The sequence below is a fragment of the Lampetra fluviatilis genome, chromosome 17 (genome assembly GCF_964198595.1).
Source record: "Lampetra fluviatilis chromosome 17, kcLamFluv1.1, whole genome shotgun sequence".
NCBI lineage: Eukaryota > Metazoa > Chordata > Hyperoartia > Petromyzontiformes > Petromyzontidae > Lampetra > Lampetra fluviatilis.
The window spans coordinates 10,154,762-10,169,313 of record NC_136291.1 but is presented as its reverse complement, the minus strand read 5'-3'; the positions used below and the strand labels follow the sequence as shown (position 1 = coordinate 10,169,313).

General features: G+C 44.5%; 1 long non-coding RNA gene across 1 annotated transcript in view; it reads right to left on the bottom strand.

Moving 5' to 3' along the window:
• Positions 1-6,721: 6,721 nt before the first annotated feature.
• Positions 6,722-14,552, bottom strand: part of LOC144936741 (uncharacterized) — a 53,269-nt gene continuing 45,438 nt past the window's right edge. The window contains exons 2-3 of the long non-coding RNA XR_013637463.1: positions 7,064-7,120; positions 6,722-6,903 (exon numbers count right to left, since the gene is read on the bottom strand). This is a non-coding gene — a long non-coding RNA (uncharacterized LOC144936741). The remainder of the gene's footprint in view (positions 6,904-7,063; positions 7,121-14,552) is intronic.

Here is a 14,552-nt window from a genome sequence, read left to right as displayed (position 1 = left end):
GATTTGACGTTATCCTTCTAAAAAAACTCGATTCCTTTTTTTTTACTCTCTCTTTTGTATTGTTTCATTATATTTTCCATCACGCTTGTACAGTTTATTATACACCCATTAGCGTAGACGTAACATGAACATGTGATGTGAATATAGCCTGCCTAAATCACAAATAATCAATTGTCACACACGTGATGTGGTGCGTGGACCGCAAGAATCGATGTGAAGCCATGACTCGATGCCTCATTACATGCCTACTATAAATATCTTTGTTTTATTTACTGGGATACCTTAAAGCCAGATAGTGGTGCTCACGAGGCTGTTAAGAGTTGGGGGCCTTAGAGGGCAACTGTGCAACAACTTCGGGAGCAGAGCGTTAGTGGAATAGACGGCGTTCAGAATCGGAATCAGAATCTTTATTTAGACTGCAAGAGGAGGAATCCGATGAGCTATGAAGCTCTTTCTTCACAGATGTCCAGTATGGAGCGGGTCAGCAAGTTAGAACAACAATGCAAACAAAACAACGATGGGAGTTGCAAAATAGAAGAAAAGGTAAGCAAGTCGCTATAAATAAAAATGCATTCATGATATAATTCCGATTTATCAAGCTTGAGCAAGGCAGCAAAAACAACAAGACTCACAGACACACACCAAGATCACACCACACAGTAGTCCCTCAACAGAATGGCACATTTATATTCTTAGGTTTTATCGATAAAGTTACGTAGGTAAAAAAATTAAATTAATAAAAGTAAAATAATAATAAAATAAAAATCACGACGTTTCGGAGGCAACACAAGCTTCCGTCTTCAGGTGGAACCGTCACAGCACGCTAGCTGTATCAAGTAAATGAGCGTGCTGTGACGGTTCCACCTGAAGACGGAAGCTTGTGTTGCCTCCGAAACGTCGTGATTTTTATTTTATATTTATTTTACTTTTATTAATTTTCATTTAAATTTTTTACCTACGTGACTTTATCGGAAAAAACCCAAGAATATGAATCCTTGCAGTCACGAAAGCTTCAAATCTAGAAGAATGGCACATTAACATTGAACTATCAATACTACACAGGTAAGGATCAAAGTTACAAATCACGTTCGCAAATGTGACTGTATCCAGCACTAATAATCTGCTTCAGGCATTGGCCTCGATGACCTCTTAACCTTGGCCTTTGAGGGGCCTAAGGCCTTTTGGGGGCATTAAGGAACTGAATGTTGCGTGTACATGTAGTCCTCCAAATTTATTTTTGTTATTTTCTACCAAGGTTCATACGCGGACGACACTGCTACCCCTCGTGGACTGTACACTGCGTGCAGCATTGGGCTTGAAGCTGCCAGATAAAAACAACCGTACACTGTGCTGAAGATTCAATGCAAAAAAAAATCAAACAAAAACGCAACCCTTAGATCTGCGCACCCTTATTGATTTAGTAAATTCGCAAATCGAACCCAATCTGCAAATTACAAGCTAAATCTGTTTGCTTAAATAGCAAATGAAATTTGCCGAGATAAAAAAAAACACACAACATCCCTCAGCGGTTGTACGGAAAGGAAAAATCATTTAACCGTTATCACTGCCCTCGCAGTGAGGGGCAGTGAAGGGGAAAAAAAACCGAGAGGCTGTCGTGAAGTGGCTGCATGTGTGCGTGTATAGCACCGCCAAAAATAGCTGCCCGCTGAAGTGTAATAAATCTGAGTTGATAAGCCCCGCAGAGCGAATGTGTCTTGCGTATGAAACCCCTGAGTGGGGTCACACGTTTACAAAATGAAGGTCCCCCCCCATTGCAAGCCGCTGACTTTTAATCAAAGGGGCAAGGACAAGCCTCGTCAGTTAGCGGAAATGTAATTGCGATTGCCGCCAATTGCTGCCACTGTCGGGGGTGGGAGGGAAATAAATGTTTTTTTAAATCAAAAAATGTTCGGTTATTTTTTTTGTATCTCGAACAGTTGCGGCTTGACTTAAAATCAAAAGGTAGTGGGTTAAAATGCAGGTTGGTGGGTCAACTAAACCATAAGTCATCCCTCTCGGGTTGGTAAAATATCTACCACGTTGTGGGGAGTCAATAGTGATTGTCCTGCGGAGGGACTGGACACCCCACGATAGCAATGTGGAAGTCCCATCGCTGATTTTGGGCTATAAAAAAGGCAGTGTCTCTCTGTTTGACAAAAGAAACACGTAGACTTTTTTTTCCTAGAGGGAATTTAACGTGTGGCATGGCCTAAACAGTGCTCCTTGGCAAAGCAGGCTACAATAAAATCAGAACAATTGGGAGCGGCCCTAAAATGTTTCCTTCCAAGGCAATTCCCTGTGTAAATGAAGCATCACTGCGCTCATTATGCGCAACATTGAGCGAAACAAGATATATTCTGCCTGCCCAACAGTTGTAACACAACGTGAGGAATCGTCGCTCGAAACTCCCCCATAAACAAGTCCTCACATTTGTGCGCATGGCAGCGTGCGGTGCCAGTCGTGCTCCCAAGGGACGAGCGAAACAACTCTTTGTAATCGGGGGCATTTATGATCACCCAGTCCGAAAAGAGAAATGGGAATTTTGAAACATGGCCTCATCTTTGGGGTCAGATACAGGATTACTCATAAATGTCTGCCCATCAGCTCAACACTTTAGTCTTCGGGGTTGTTATGGTCAACCGAACGGGATACAACTCTACTTGACTGGAAACGTGACGTAATTTTCACGTTGAGATAACGGGTCATCCAATAATCTTTTCCTACTTTTCACCAATGGAAACTTGTCTATGATGCTCTTTGATTTTATTCGGTAAAGTCACGTAGGGAAAAAATAAAATAAAAATGAAAAACAATTTCATTTTAATTTAATTTAATTTTATTACCTACGTGACTTTAAAAATAAAATAAAAATTAAAAACTATTTCATTTTAATTTAATTTAATTTTTTTCCCTACGTGACTTTACCGAATGAAACCAAAGAGTATGGATTATTGCAGTCACGAAAACTTCAAATCTAGAATTGTCTATGATGGGCATGAAGTAATAACCGTTAAATGTTTGCACCTTGAGGGTTTTGTTCTCCCCCGAGTCCGAACAAGAATCGTGTTTGAGATTAGAATTTATCATCGCAGCTCCGAGATCTCAGCCGACTTTAGCTTTCCTCAAGCATACGTGCGTAATGCAACCAACCCGCTTTCTCTAAGCATATTTGCGTAATGCAGGGGATTATAAGGCGGAGGTCAAGGGGCCATTACATTAGTGTGATGGGTTTTTGATGGACTATACGAACCACTGGAGTGTTAGAGATCGATTTAAGTAATATTTGCATCACTGCGCAGATCATAGAGTTGAACTTTAACAAAGTCACTATAAAATACGATGTTGGCTTGATTTTAAGCTTTCGTGACTGCAGGAATCCATACTTTTTGGTTTTTTCGGTAAGTCACGTTGGTAGAAAGTAAAATAAATCAGGACGTTTCGGGCGCAACACAAGCGTCCATCATCAGGTGGGAAAGCATGGTCTGCTGCTGAGGCAGACTGTTTTAAAACATGGTCTGCTGCTGATGATGGACGCTTGTGTTGCGCCGGAAACGTCGTGATTTATTTTATTTTATACCAACGTGACTTTACCGAAAGAACCAAAGAGGAAAGATTTTGGCTGTTCACCACAGGTGCATGCAGACGATGCTATGGTTTTACACAAATCTGCCTACTGTGATTTACGTATCAAAAACATGGGGATAGTGACAAATAAAATGGTAAAAGAGCTACCGAGTGCGCAAAGAAACGTAGCGAGGTGCGTGCTTGGAATTGCACTGAGAGACAATAAGCCAGGGAGCACGTGGGTCAGGGAACAGGCGTAAATCCGAGACGTCACATTGACTGTTACGGGAAAGTAAAGTGGTCTTGGGTACGACACACAACACTCGATGGGGCGATAGCTGATGGACTAGTCCGGTGACGGAATGGCACCCAAATGAGATAACACGCCTGGGAGCCCGGCCAACCATGGAGATGGGGCAATGAAATCAGCTCGTGTGGGCCGGGCCGGGGCAGAGGGGTGGGAGACGAATCGTGGCATCGTCGTGGGAGCGCGAGAGACGGAGAGAGAGGCCCTCTCCAAGCGATGGGTACGCAACGGCTGACGGCTGTTGGTGTCTCTGTGTTGCTCACGCCTGTTCCACCTTTGTTAGTGATTGAGTTTAGAGGTGGAATGGAGTGACAAGCATATTTGAATGCATCAGGGGTGTCTGGTGGAGTGGTGAACCGCACGTTTATGTATGTTTATGTTTAATATGTCACACGGATGGTCAAGTTTCGCAAAACAAAAGCACGAATATTCCAGTGAACGAGGATAGGGTCCTTAAGGAATATTGCACAACTAACAGACAAGGTATTTAATCGTCGTAAACAAAACACACGTAAATGTAACAAAAATTGCGAATATAATATGAGAGCAAGAGGCGCCAGAATAGGTTAGGCGCATGTGCAAGCAAGCTCGACATTTTAGTCTAACGGCGAAATAGACACACGCACATCGAACAGATGAAACAGCATAGACGTGTGCGAGCACGAGGCGCCAGAACATGGGTAGGGACAGCGTATTTATTTATTTAGTAGGTAAATGAAGAGGGGATGGGAAGGGGGTGAAGGAAGGGGGTGAATCCACTGCGGTCTGCAGCAGCAGTAGCAGCAGCAGTAGCAGCAGCAGCAGTAGCAGCAGCAGTAGCAGCAGCAGCAGCGGCCGTGCCGCGTGTGTCCACGAGGGCCTGCACTGCTTGACGCCCCCCCCCCCCCATTAGTGCCTCGGCTTTTGTGGCCAAAAAAAGCAACATCACTGTCGGTGTTTATCAAGGCGCCATTCAAGTCCGAGGCGAGCTTCAATAGCCTAATTGAAGGAATCCCTTGCAGGGGGAATTGGAACTGGACTATTGTGCCACGTGCCCGTATAGCGAGGGCTATTTTTAGAGGATCTCTTTGATGCGCAGAGTCTGCACGCATATTGTAATTTTAACGACGAATCTCGTTGCGAGCGCAAAAAAAGGCTTTTAATGGTTGAGTTTTAATGCTGGCAGGCAGAAATGGAAATTGAAAAAAAACGAAAAGGAAGAAAGACTTTTAGCAGCCGCAACCGTCCAAATGCAGTATCTCACTTATTGAGTCGGAAAGAAAACTGATGGGTGGAGTTGACCACCCAACTGGGATTAGAAGTGACAACAGGAACTATTAAAGTCAGGATGCTCATTTAAAAAGGCCGCGTCTCTCTGTTCAAATGAGTGTGAAATGTTGGGCCAGAGTGGAAATTTCACAAGGCAAGGCCCAGCCTATCCTCCATAAGATAACACCCGTGTCTCCTGGTGCAAAGCCAAAACATCTGCCGACCCAACTGCTCTATTATCTTTATTTGCAATAATAACAATGTTTATTAACAGGTGGGAGCTAATTCAGACTAAATGTCTCTTTTCCATGGAGAAACCAGAGTTATAAAAGCAAAGTACAAACGCAGATAATACCATCAAAGCTCGCTGCCAAATATAAACCCTTAAGCTTTACGCGACATCAAACATGTTACAGTGGAAAGTTTAATGGGAATCGATAACATTCGCGAGATTCGAGCTATGAGAGCTAAAAGGTAATGATCAAAGCCATTCACATCCAGAATGAAATGTCCAACGAGCAATTCAAGCGATTGTAGAGAATCGATTGGGAATGAATATATGTTACATTTGAGAGAAGCATTACAATGTCTAAATATGTTTCAGCTATTTTGGGTAGAACACTGGACATTCGATCTGGAGGTTGCGGTTCAATTTCCCGCCGCGGCAGTTAAAACAATGGTGCAATTTCTTTAAAATCTCCCTGCCTATGTCCACCCAGCAGTTATAATCAGAATCTTTATTTATCCTGGAGAAATCCGATGAACTATGAAGCTCATTTTCACAGATGTCCAGTAGGGGCGGGTCAGAAAGTGACAACAAGCTATACAAAAACAGTCTTAAATTATTCCGCTGGTCACGTGTGGTGTATGTACTGTATGTTGAACTTCTTTTGCACCATACATAGACAACCGTACTCATCGGAGGTGCGCGGGAAAAACAACAAACCCAAAAAGTAATGGGTTGTAATCCAGACTTCAAAGTGCAAAGCTCCAGTACCTTATTCAGCACCCTCCTAACATCGGAAGGAAGAGCGTTCCAGGCGGCTAGAGAAGCGCACCTGAAAGCGCGATGCGGTGACCACGTGACGAGGTGGGGTAAGGCGTGGGTACTCACACCTCTTCCAGTATGGAACAATCGATCAAAACAATAGATCGAAACAATAGATCAAAACAATAGATCAAAACAATAGATCAAAACAATAGATCAAAACAATAGATCAAAACAATAGATCAAAACAATAGATCGAAACAATAGATCAAAACAATAGATCAAAACAATAGATCAAAACAATAGACGAAACAATAGATCAAAACAATAGATCAAAACAATAGATCAAAACAATAGATCAAAGCCTCCCCAGAGAGAGAGGCTCTCTCGAGCTCCCTCTAGCGGATGCCCTTCTGCCAGCAGTGGCGTGAGCAAGCCTTTTCTTAAAGAATGGCTATAACCGCGTACCACAGTGATCGCAAACTCCCCGACAGCACATATCATGAATCTCAGCGTCCTCGTCAGCTAATCAAACACGCGACGCTGATATTAACCGACGACCACGGTCAACCAACGGACAAAACAAGCGCCCGAGCCGGACGTGTCACAGCGGATGTGCGTGGCAGAGAGGGCGTTCATCAACTCCACCTTCCCCTGGTTGTTGCGGAGTGCGGCTGAGACGGCGGTCTCAGCAGAGTGGCGCAGAGGCCCCTGCAGGTGATGACTTCTCTCTCCATCAATGTGCTTGCCAGAAATTCACGGCCTCTCCATCCCAGGGGGTTTTATGTGCACAGTGCTGTATACATATATGTATCATTTTTTGAAGGCATCCCCCAAATGCATTCTAGTTGTTGCTACATTGCCAAGAGATGTAGGCATGTTGAACTTCTTTCGCACCGCACCTTGCCAACCGCGCTGATCGGAGGTGTGAATATATTTACATCCTGAAGCCTCACCGACATGCAAGCAAGTGTGTCGCCGCTTTGTGCCAGAGGGTGACGCCAAGAAGATGACTTCACAGAACAGATCATTCCACAGGGGAGGGGGGAGGGAGATTGGAGAGAAGATAAAGGCAGGGAATGGATCAGTGGAGCAGGTGGATGCCTGTCAGAGGCCTCTTGTGTTCACCATGGACACACAATTATATACACCTCGTGAAGTGTTTATCCTTTGTACGGAAAATCGATCTGATATGATCAATACTTGGAACTGGTAATAATCATGAGTAAATAACACAACGGTACATCATGGGACCTCCTATGCCAGTACCAAAATATGAGAATAGGTTTTCCCCTTTTTTCTGGCAACAAAACAGGTGTTAAGATGTTAAAACATCACAATACTTGTGGTCAGAATGCAAACAAAAAACACTCTGATAACACTGGCCAACAAAAAAAAACATTTTTTTCTGGCCTGGACTTTTGCAGCTGTTTTAGACTAATTTCAGGGTGCTGATTCCAAATCTGATCTCAGATTTGCTCTATCACATCTCATTTTATGCTATCGGCATACCCCATTTTCATTGATTTTACCCGAAATTAACTCTGTCACTTATGATTGCAGGTTGTTGCGAGTCAGTGACTGCTTTAGTGTTAAAATATGGTGCTGTATTTTTAGGATAGTGTGTTTATAATATAATTTAATGTAGATATCCACATTTATTTAATATTTTACTTCTGCAGTTTTGATTGAAAAAGCAATATTTGATATCTCAAAAACCTGATGTGATAGACAAAAACTGATGCCAGATTTGGAATCAGCGCCCCAAATTCACCTTAAAACCGTTGGAATACCTTATGCCAGACAAAGTGTGTTGACCAGTGTAATAGATGCATTGTCTTTGAGAAAAGGTTTCAGTTTGGTGTTCTAATATCTTAACACCTGTTTTGTTGCCAGAAAAAATGGGAAAATCTATTCTCATAACGCAACGGCAGTTTAACGTCACCTTGTGTGTGCGTGTGGTCACGGTGGCGTGATGTCATCTTCCTTGCCTGGTATGCAGGAGGTCGTGGGTTTGACCCCGACCCTGACGCCTGCTGCTGTATATTTGGAGTTTGCGTGTCTCTCTCCCTGCGGTTGCGTGGATTTTTCTGCGGGTCCTCCGGTTTTCCCCTCCACATTTAGAAACGTGCGTTTAGATTATTTCGATTGTTTGGTTGCTACAAATGTCCGCATGATAAGCCACGTCGTGGCTAGGTCGCTTCTGAAAAATAAGCTAATAGCTCAGTGGGGTTTACTTGGTAAAGTAAAAACATCATTTAGTTTTTTTTTTGTGATCTTATTTACCTTTCCTATACCTTTCACTCCTATCGTGTTTTTGTTTTCGTTGTTGTTGTAACGTTCTGACCCGCCCCTACTGGACATCTGTGAAAAGAGCTTCATAGCTCATCAGATTCCTCGAATATAAATTCATATTCTGATACAAAATCAAAGTGGGCAGCAATCATCTTCATTGGTGACCTTGAGCCGGTGGTGGAAATTCCACATTTCTATGGCAGGCTCCATTGTCTCCATAGGACAAGCACTGTTGATATCACACAGCGCTGTTCGTTTACATGAACAGCAGAGGGGTGATTATTACGAGGACAGCAGAGGTGGGCTACAAGGAGGATGTGAACCCACCAGCTTTTGAGAGCGAGTCCGCAGGCCAGATTAACAGAGTCATCATCTATTTATTTAGCCAGAAAAATGCTTGCTGAGTCTCAAGGCTCGATTTCAAGAGGGGTCTCGTGCATGAGAATGTTTGACCAAATAGTTTGGGAGTAGCATTGCCTGCGGAACGGCAACTGGAGTGCTCACACGAGAACTCCACACTGATCACAGCAACCTACTTTCTGTACGATATCATACATGCAATCCATTGCTCATCAAACTAACGATTTAACTTATTTTTTTAAACCACGTAAGCCCCACTGAACTACACAGTTCATTTTCCAGAAGTGACCTGACCACAAATGGTAGCTCAACGAAGTGGCTTATCGCGCGTGGAATTTTACAGCAGCCAAACTCTCCCAAATGATGGCTCAAGGCAGTCGACTTGCCTGCACTTGAGAGACCCGGTTTAACCACAGGCGTCTGAATCGCGGATTTAAGACGCAGATCCTCAGCAGTGACGTGCGGCAGTGCTGTGACACGGTCCTAGCCCCCCACCCACCCTACGCTGACTCTGCCCGGCCGCCACTCACTGTGGATTCTAGGTACAGGGACGCAAGACGCGGTGACGGAGAGCATTAGGGGGGGACGGGGGTTGGGGGGGGATTCGTATAAGAAAACAATAACAAAAAAATAGGTCAAAAACAAGTTTTTCAATGCACGTACTTTTATTTGAACTCACAAGTAGAAATTCAATTATTTTGACCCCAGAATTAATCAAATTTGATGTGCTGATTAAAGTGGGTGGCTTGCATAAAGCAAATTGAACATCTCGGTCACCAAGAACCGCCTGTCAGACGGATAAACTTGTCCCTGCTATACAAATGTGGAATGTCTACGACTCGCTCAGGACCAGTAGTGGAAATTAGCACCGTTCATTGCTCAGAAAGACGCTTTGATGTTTGACTCTGATTTGATGTTTGACTCTGATTTGGTGTTTGACTCTGACAAAGAACAAAACCCGCCCGAGCCTTATGCCTGACGTAGCTACGATGTGGGGAGCAGAGGACACTGCATCAGAATCCATTGCTGTACTGTTCTTCTATGCTCCCGTGTCTTCTATACCTTAAACAACCCGTAAAACAAAATATTCCCCATGATGCATGTGGTGCAATGTATTCACCATGGCCCACACATGTACATGTATCCTTCTAGGCTGTTATGATTTAAGACCTGCACTGCACACAAGGAGTTAGCAAAGCCAGCACCATGCACGTCCGATCACCCTGTGTCTCTCTCCCCAGTGCTGCCGTGAGAACACACCACGGCAGGCGATCAATTGAGACCGAGCTGACCTCGTGCACATGCAACACTTCCCACTCATTTGCATCGAAGTCAGGTGGTCGCCTGGATCATAGCGCAGTGCACGAAGCACCATGCCATCGCTCCTCGTACAGACAAAGATCCCCCGTATAAACTTCAACAGACTGTCGGGGCAAGTGCTGTTTAGCGAGCACATGTGAAGGTGGGAACAGTACACGAGGGGGTGGGTGCCCAGCACCACGCCCGACCGCCTTTGTCTCCCCAGTGGCGATGTTTAAACACCGCGCCAGGTACTCATTTGATGCTGAGTCGACCTCGGGGAGGCCCAGTTCAGATAATCGCCACTGATGTTGGCCGTGAGCGGGAATCGAACTTGGGTCGCCGTGTTCGTAGCGAATTGCGCTCACCGCTACACCGTCGCTCCAACACACACGGACACATGTGCAAAAGACAAATATCCCCCGTGTAGCCTAAACAGACTGTTGGGGCAAGTGCTGTTAGCGAGCACCTATAAAGGCCGACACGGCACACGAGGGGTGGGTGGCCAGCACCGCCTTTGCCTCCCCGGTGGCGATGCTTTGGGGCCGTCCATAAATGACGTCACGCGGTTTTGGACGATTTTTGACCCCCCCCCCCATCGTCACACGGCGTCACAAAAAGTCAGACCCCCCCTCAAATATGACGTCACAAAGCTCTGCCCTCCCCCCCCAAAAAAATATAAAACATGCTTCAAATCGCTTTAAACTATTGTCATTGTAGTGCGTATTTAATGCGGCGCTGCACTCTGATGTTGTAGGAGAAAACATTTATTAAAAAGTATATTTAATTAAGTAGAACGCGTGTCTATATTTACACAAATGTCTGACCCCCCCCCCCTAGGTGCATGACGTCATTTATGGACGGCCCCTTATACACGGGACCAGGTACTCATTTGAGACTGAGTCGACGGACACATGTACACACACACTCGGACGCGAACCGTGCGCTTGGAAATTTGTATTCAGGCACGCTGGCGTGTGGGCGCGTGTGCGCGCGCATGTGGTGACAATTTCTTGTCGCGGCTGTGTATAAAGTCACCTTCAGAGAGGGCCACTAAAGATTGACTCGTCTCTTAGCGAGGCGAACCGACGCGATTGACTTTCAGCCGTGGCCGCGTCTGAAGAGATGGGTCTCTGCGGCTTGCGCCTTGTCGGAGTGACCCCCTCGCTCGCCCCCCCACTCCATCAAGACGCCGCTTCCTCGTGGCCGACACACAGACCACTCGTCTCGAAACTGCTCCGTGGATTTACATTTCCTTGCCGTTGTTCAAGTTTTGTTGTTGTTGTTTTGTTGTAAACAGGCGAGATCCCGAGAGACCAGGCTGAGTCTCATTTGCAAGAGTGACTTGGGTTCACCAAAATGACTGAAGCAAAACTACATCTGTATAAAGTACAGCAAATGTAGCAAATATAAATCAGAACAAATACATCTGTATCACGCGAGGAATTGTAAAATATTCCACGAACGTAAATCAACGTGAAATCGAAGGAAAATCTTAAAATGCCCTTTCAGCACCATCTCATCCGCAATATTCTGATATGTTTTTTCATTGTCTGGTTCTTCCTGCTGTAGTTAACTTCTTCTACAGCTCTCTATTCACTTGACGTTCCGATTCAAGTTTGATTGCAATGCCTAAATCCTTGAACTACAGCGACAGTGTTATTATTAATATTGTTGTTATATGAATTCTATTCCTGATGACCGGGCAATCCTTCAGCTCCATGAAATGTCTTTTAGACAATTTTTAATGTATCAATCTAGATTTGAAGTTTTCGTGACTGCAGGAATCCATACTCTTTGGTTCTTTCGGTAAAGTCACGTAGGTACAAAACGAATGAAATCACGACGTTTCGGGCGCAACACAACTCGAGTTCGGGTTGGAGCTTGCAATTCGCCACTCCCCCTACCCCACACCCCACCCTCTCTATCTCTCCTCCATGGCTCCTCCCCCCCCTCTTACGTATATAGCCTCGTGTCACAAGCAGCCTCCTTTTGTCCACTTCAGCAATTGTTCATTGCTGTGGTTGTTTTAAATGTATTTTCCACATTGTTAATGAGACTTAGTATACTGTAGTTAGGTGCGCACAGCTACTGTATTTGTTTTGGAACAAGTGCAAAATCAAGTTAAAGTGTCTGCCCACTCAAATGAGAATCGGGTGGTGCTTATACTAATTGGCCACCCCGTGCCAGTGATGACAATTCTTTATTCCATTGCTAGGGGCCATTCCAAAAAGCAGTACTGGGATTGTGAACTTGGATTTGAACTTGCAATGTTCCCATTGTGAGCTCTGTACCCGGCTAACCAGCCAAATCATACGATACATACAGTAGTTGTAGATATAAATGTTATTTTGCAGCTTGGGTCGTGCCTTTTAGAAAGAACAAATATCTCACAGGGCCCTTACAGTCCACTTTACAGCAGACAGCACATTTTCCAAATCGCCGGAGTAATTATCAGAAAGGCTCCCGGTGGGAATTGAACCGTGGCCACCGCATGAATTGTCTCAGCTGAAACCTTTCTGCCCAGTAACCGATGCAATCTCCTGTACCCGCCGCCTTCTCCATCAGAGATGGCATAACGCACACCTCATTGTCACGTTTGATAAAGGCCCTTTTCACTTCATTGTGAGGAAAGAAATCAGTACTTTTCATATGGAGAGTGGTGTCTCTTTTGGCAGCGCAATTACCGCCAAAATTGAGTAATTGGCATAGCGGTGACGAAATGAAAAGCACTCCAGTTTTTTTTGACAGCTGCAGAATGAACTCGAACAATGCCAGGAGTTACCACCTGAATATATAGCTGTCATATATAGCGTGCACGTGCGTTGTGTTACGCATGTAGTGATGCCATTTATTCATCAGAAAATAGAATCTTACACTCACGACACATCCAGAGGGTCGTGTGACAAGCGATTTTTTTTATCTCTATGTTTTGTCTGTACTGTACATGGTTCACGTGGTTGTCTGTAGCTACTGTAAGGTGCTACTGTACATGGTTCACGTGGTTGTCTGTAAACACTGGAAGGGGTTACTGTACATAGTTCACGTGGTTGTCGGTAGCTACTGTAAGGTGCTACTGTACATGGTTCACGTGGTTGTCTGTAGCCACTGTAAGGTGCTACTGTACATGGTTCACGTGGTCGTCTGTAGCTACTGTAAGGTGCTACTGTACATGGTTCACGTGGTCGTCTGTAGCCACTGGAAGGGGTTACTGGCTACTGGCCCCAGGGCACAAGTGCCAGCACGAGCGGAGACGGTTATGTAAATGTGAGATCGGAGAGCAAGACAAGGGTAGACGCATGAGCCGTGGAGAAATGAACAACTTGTGGTACGCCCAACGCAGGGGCGACACCGCAGGGACTGGAATTTCTCGTCCCATCTTTAGTAAAATAAAACTAACATCGGAAGGTGACAAGATGGAAACATCACAGCCAGTTATGACTTAAACTGGTTGATGACGTCCTCCAATGATTGCTGAGTTTGTACCCATCCTCTCGGTTGAAATTGTGTCTGTAAATATGGATGGCTTCATGAACGAATCTTTGTTGATAGCCAGTGGGCTTGCAAAGTACCTTCGTCTCAGAGAAATCAATTTCGTGTGAGCCCACCGCATTAAAACAATGATCAGCCACAACTGAAGTGTTTCAAATCTGCCTTGTGCTCACGAACACGGTAATCATTGGAAGGACGTCATCAACCAGTTGCAGTCATAACTGGCTGTGATGTTTCCATATACTCACTTCTAAATCTTTTGTAGTATTTTTTGTATTACTTTAGTATAAATACATGCTAATTTTGGTTCATATGTTGTTTTTTTCTGACTTAATGTGAACGAACAGACACAAATTCGCCCGTTTTCTTATTGAAAATAGGTAAATTTCAAAATATCATTGTCCTGGTCACAAAAGCAAAGTGCGTGGGGAATAATAGCCATTTTCTATACTTTTTAGGCATAAGCAATTAGGACATAACACTTAGTACCCAGGAACGAAAACACAGAGTGTTATTAGCGTTGTTGTGGAGAATATGAACTACCAAATAAATAAGCAACGTCTCCTTCACATTGTACTTCTGCAGATGATGCTCTTCTAGAAGGGCGTGGGCCTGATGGGTTGTAGACGAGAAACGTTTATATTTACATCTCTTTTTGTTACGTGGAGAGACTGATATGGGCCGTCGGCATTGTCTGCTTATTTATTGAATCACAAAACAAACCCTTCTAACAGCACACACACACAAAAACGCCCAACGAGCCCCAGGTATAGCCAGGGCAGCACCAACGATTGCCGCCCGGGGCAGTTTCCATCCCATCACCTAAAAGTGTTTGGAGTCATTTGGCTGAGATGGATTTTTAAGATTGTTAGGTTATTTATTTATGTATTGGCGAATACACGACTCTCCACACCAGCGCACGATGACCGAAATTACGAGACACCCCGCCTCCCCCGAAGCCAACGTGCAGCCAAACTTTAATTCAAAAAGTAGGCGAAG